Consider the following 6,102-nt stretch of genomic DNA (forward strand, 5'->3'; position numbering starts at 1 on the left):
TGAGTTCAGGCTCTACCACAGGCTGTGTGGGCAGGGACAAGTCTCTTAGCTTCTCTGAGCTGCAGTCTCTGCATGTATAAATTTTTTAAAAACTTGTCCCATCTCCCCCCAAGGGCAAGTATAATAAACAAATGCAAAAACAACACAGAGGTGCTTGGTAAACTGTACACACGTTAATACATTATAAGTGTGCAGCATGCACCAGTCTCCTTCCTGTCAAAATAATTCAATAATGATGCCTTATTCATGCTGGGATAGTAGTGCACAGAGAAGGAATAACCTGTAAATACCTCCCCTTTAATCCGTCAGGGCCAGGAAGTTGAGGAGTGTTTCCTGACATGCAGCTACCCTTGGTCCTTAGGGTTATAATCACTCAATCAAAATGTGCCTCTCCTCAGGTTCTGGAAACCTGGAAGAATAAGGAAGTGTATGCATGGACAAGCCCAGAAAGCTGGGAGGCCTGGTGCTCTGGTGGGCTAGTCTTGGCCTGTGTGGCTCTGAACCACTCAGGGGACACCGAGAGTGTGATGTGTCAAGAGTGCCAGTGCAGTCAAGAGCTCTGACCCTATCTCCAGCTAGCAAGGCACTCAGCTCTAGGTTCTACCATGTGCCCAGTGAGAGCATCAGGCAGAGCAGTGTTTCCCAAAGCACAGTCCTCAGACTCTAGGCTTGAGGAATTCTGGTCTTGCAAGATCCTCCATGAAACAGATGAATCCTAATGAGGTCAGTTAGAGAGCCCTGGCATGTGCTAGCCCGTCCTGGAAATGTCTGATGCTTCTTAACTCTGTTTAATCCAGCATTTCCCATAAGTATTTGCCCACATCCCTGAGGAATACATTTTGGGAATCAGGGATTGGCCAACTGTAGGTCCCAAGCCAAATCCAGCCTGCCACTGCTAAGCTGAGAATGGCTTAACCTTGTGACCTAGGAGTACTTTTTACATTTTTTAATGATTGGGGAAAAAAATAAAAAGAAAGACATTATTTTCAGGTTTCTGTATCCATAAATAAAGTTTTCATGTGTCACATGTGTTTGTTGACATATTGTCGCTAATTGCTTTCGTGCTACAGAGGCAGAGATGAGTAGTTGTGACTGAGACCATATGGCACACAGAGCCTAAAATAGTTCCTGTCTGGTTCTTTACAGGAAGAGTTTGCCCAACCTGGGTCCAGGCATGGGAAACGGGAGTAGGAATGTGATGTGGGGTACAGGATAACTGCCTCCAGCTCAGTGGAGATTAAAGAAAAGAGGAGAGTGAGTAGAACACTCTCTTGGCAGACTCTTCCCAATCTCTCTGGCACCAATACCCCCTCCCTCCATCTCATACTCAGTGTTGTTTATTTTCTTAAGCAAACAAAATACTCCTGTGCAATCCCTGGCCAGCATCTTGCTCGGCTATAGCTGCCACCAGCCGGAATCCTTTGCTCCTGGAGGGCCCAAGTCTTACCCTCCAGAAGTAGGCACAGCTGCACAGCGCACTCTCTTCCTCCACTCCCCTCCTCCTGCCATAAGGATTTAGGGCATTAACAAGAACCCCTAACTAACTACTATGAGATAAAGATGTCAAGAGGCAGTGATGAGACAGAAAAGACAAGGTGAGAGTGCTGGAGTAATAGGTGAGTGGGAGGCAGGAGACGACTAAGGCAGGAAGCTGAGAAGGAAAATGAGCCCCCGGGGCAGCTGCAATCCTAGACTACCGTCTGCAGATAGGCAGGGAGGGCAGGCAGGTGGGATGAGCTGTCAAAGGGCAGGCTGGAACAGAGGCATGAGGTCATGGGTACACCTTGGCTGGCCTCAGGATACACCTGGGATCGTGAGTAGCTCACTCTGTCTGAGGAAGGAATCATAACATGGATAGTTCAGGCAAACATGTGCCTGGGCCTCAGCCTCCGATGAGCGTATCTTAGCATCATTACTTGAGAAGGAAGGTCAAGGAGAGAACCTAGGCACCTTGGCCCAACATCAGCTGAGAATCTAGTTATGAGCACAAGCTTTGGAGGCAGGCAGACCTGGGTTCAAAATGTGATCGAGCCACATATGAGCCCTCTGAGCCTCAGCTTCCCCATCTGTGAAATAGAGTCCTCATATGACCATGAGGATGTGATGACCTGCAGCTTTGCTCACCGAGTGTGGCCCATGAGCCAGCAGTAATAGCATTATCTGGGACCTTGTTGGAAATGTAGAATCTTGGGCTGGGTATAATGGCTCATGTCTGTAATCCCAGCACTTTGGGAGGCCAAGGTGGGAGGATTGCTTGAGCCCAGGAGTTTGAGGTCAGCCTAGGCAACATGGCAAGACCTTGTCTATGAAAATAAATAAAAATTAGTTGGTTGTGATGTCACATGCCTGTGGTCCCAGCTACTTGGGAGGCTGAAGCAGGAGGATCATTTGAGCCAGGGAGGTCAAGGCTGCAGTGAGCCATGATCTTGCCACTGCATTATAGCCTGGGTGACAGAGCAAGACCCTGTCTCAAAAAAAAGAAATAAAAGTAAAGTAGAATCTCAAGCTCTTCCAAAAAAAAAAAAAATGACTGAATTAGAATATGCAGTTTAAGAACCTTCCAAGGTGATGCTTATGTTCATTACATTTTGAGAACCATCAGCATAAAACACATGAAAGATTTAATTCAGTGTCTTCTCTGGGGAATGCTTAATAAACAAAAGCCCCAGATGAAGGGAGAAAGGACTGGTTTAGGGGATCTCAATGAAGTGACTTCATACTCAGGGGACACTGGGCAATGTCTGGAGACATTTTTGGTTGTCATAACGTGGAGGTGCTATTGGTATCTAGTAGAATGGCCTGGGAATGCTACTAAACATCCTATGGAGCACAGGACAGCCCCTCATCACAAAGAACTGTATGACCTAAGGTCAATAGTGCTGAGGGTAAGAAACCCTGGATAAGAAGGAAGCCGTGGCTATGGGGGAAATAGCTGGAATACGGACAGAGGAAGAGAAGAACATGACCTTTATTGGGAAGGGAGGCAGTAGGCTGATCAGATGATCAGGGGAGTGGGAAAAACAAGGTGGCAAGTTGGAAGGTAGTGCCCAAAGGCCACCAGGTGGAAACGGTGGGGAGGCCTGGCTCACTGGTCCACCTCTGGGGAAGCCCCAAGTCTCAGACTTTAAGAGGTTGAAGGAAGTGGGGTTGGCCTTTTTGTCCAGATTCATATATTTTTATCCAAACTCTCTCCTGTACCAGACCAAGGTCTGGGGCTCTACTAACCTCTACGAAAGGATGGAACTTGGGGAGTTTTACAAAAATGTTGCATGGAAGATAAGTTTATCTAAAGATAAGTCTTCACATGCAAGACCATTTTTTTTTCCAAAATACTCCTTATTAGATTCAGAGGTTTTATTCTAATAATCTCATCCCATCTCTGTCCTGTATATCTCTCTACAGAGCCTGAATTTCACATTTGAGAAATAAATATACTCACATTCCTCCTACAAAGTCTTCTAAACCTAAAGGGAGAGAAAGGGACTGAGCCACCATGGACCAGAGTTCCTTCTCCACTTCCACTCCTGTGTGAGGCAATAAAGAGCTCACTCTTAAACCTGAATCTCCCCTCTTTCTGATGGATGCAAAGAACCTGTGAAACAGAAGTAATTAGCATATTAATTAGAATTTCCTGAGAGCAAAAGATAAGAGGAAATTATATCATCATTTTATTCCAGTGAATTGAGTTTAATTTTCACTTGAAAACAGATTTTTATCTCCCCATTTGGCTGGGAAATGTTTGTGGTAATGGATATGGGATAACCAGGGCATTTGTTAGCTCTTTTCCCTGATTTAACTGCAGTCATTCCAGGAGCCGATATCCCACCGGTTGATTCCCTTAGACTGGCATTCTGTCGTTCTTCCTTCTCCCTGTGTCATTCATGTAATAAGTGATTTATTTTTATAGGCATTTCAAGGGGTGAGAGTAAACACAAACATAAATTATTCTTACATCTATACAGCCTGCTTAGAGCTATATAAAATATTTCCAAGTGATTTTTTTCACTTGACACTTACTGTGAACTTTTGAAATAAGGAGGGCAGATATTATTATCCCTCCTTTACAGACTAGAAAGCTGAGAGTCAGAAAGGTCAAGTGATTTTTGCTAGGTCACATAACCAGGCCTGGAGTGCAGGTCTTCTGGCTTTTGGTCCAGTATTCTTTCCCCCTTGCCACACTTCCTAGCAGTCTCTCAATCTTTAGTACATTCATTCATTCATTGAACAAACATTTCTTAAGCACCTACTGAATGGCAGAATAGAGTGTATAAAAAAATAAATTACTATGAAAACATGTATGTAAAATGTCCAGAAAAAGGCAAATTTATAGAGACAGAATACAGATGAATGGTTGCCCAGGGCTGAGAGTTAAGGATAGGGTAGGTGGGAGGAAAGGGAGTCACTACTAAGGAATACAATGCTTCTTTGGAGAGTAACAGACTGTTTTAAAATGAGATATGGTGATGGTTGCACCACTCTGTGTCTATATTTTTTAAAAAAATGAACTGTACACTTTAAACAGATAACCTATGGTATGTAAACTGTATCTTTAAAAAGCTATTTTAAAATAAATTAAGACACAGTCCTTGTGCTTTAATGACTCAGTAGAGTGGAGATACACTTGCAAACAGATAAATGGCAATGCTGTGTCATGGGTACCCCTATGGTTTGAACATTCCCTCCAAAACTCATGTTGAAACTTAATCCTCAGTGTGGCAGTATTGAGAGGTGGGGTCTTTGAAAGACAATTGGGTCATGAGGGTTCTACCCTTACAAACTGACTTCTCTATTCACGGATTAATGGGTTATCATAGGAATGGAACCGGTGGCTTTATAAGAAGAAGAAAAGCTGAGCTATCACACTCAGCCCCCTTTCCATATGATGCCCTGTGCCACCTTGGGACTCTGCAGAGTCTCCACCAACAAGAAAGCCCTCACCAGATGTGGCTCCTTGACCTTGCACTTCCCAGCCTCCATAACTATAAGAAATGAATTCCTTTTCTTTTTAAATTACCGAATTTCAGGTATTCTGTTATAAGCAACCAGAAGCAAACTAAGACAGGTGCCATTAACAGAAGGATGGAGCCTGTAGCAGCAGCAAGGTGAGGCAGAATCTCCCTCAGTGCTGGCACAGTGCTGGAAGGTGTGGGAAGGCTTTCCGATAGAACTGACATTCAGTCTGAAGTTTGAAGCCTGACTAGGTGTTCACCAGCAAAAACAAAGCCAGGAGAGGTGCTTGCTGGAGACCCTGGCAGCCTCCACATTCAGCATCCACATAGTTACTGGACAGGACCAACGAGAAGGCAATTCTGGAAGCTGCTAGAAGAGAGAGGACCACTGATTTTTCTTTCGTGTCATAATTCATGGAAATCAATGGCAACAAGCTATGTAAACACAACTTCAGGGGTCCCAAGGGGACCTAGGGTGCTATTGACCCCACAGGGCTGCAGACAGGAATGGGGAGGGGAGAAGAAGAGCCAGGGTATCAACTTTCTAAGCCAAGCCTCCTGTACAATTGCTGGAAAAAAGAACCACAAGAGAAGGCAAGTTCTGAACTGCAACTGCCTCCCAAGAGTCAGGATCCTGTACCTCCCACGACCTGTAGAACATCAACTTTGAGTCACAAGGACATGAGTATTCAAATAAATACATGGCATGGTACATGTTGGGGAAATGGTAGCTACAGAGTCTTCTGAGTAGATCCAGGTAAAGGATTGTGGTTCATTTCCCCTGTGTCACCCTGTCCCCCTGTCTCATATATCCAGGGTTGCTTTTTTTTTTTCTGAAGGAGAATTTTTTAAAAGGAAGAAGGAATGGAAGAAAGGAAAAAAGCTTTGATGTGAATGAAATAATATCCCATTCTCAGGCATTAATCAGAATCAATACAGTAGACTCCCCTTAACCATGAGAGACACGTTCCAAGACCATCGATCAGCAGATCATGCCCAGTAGATGCCTGAAACTGCAAATAGTACGAAACCCCACGTATCTGATATCTTTTCCTATACATACATATCTATGATGAAGTTTAAACACAGAAAGAGATTAACAAGAATAACAAATAGTAAAATAGAACAATTATAACAATATGCCCAGCATCAC

The sequence above is a fragment of the Rhinopithecus bieti genome, unplaced genomic scaffold (genome assembly GCF_001698545.2).
Source record: "Rhinopithecus bieti isolate Rb0 unplaced genomic scaffold, ASM169854v2 scaffold_12049, whole genome shotgun sequence".
Taxonomy (NCBI): Eukaryota; Metazoa; Chordata; class Mammalia; order Primates; family Cercopithecidae; genus Rhinopithecus; species Rhinopithecus bieti.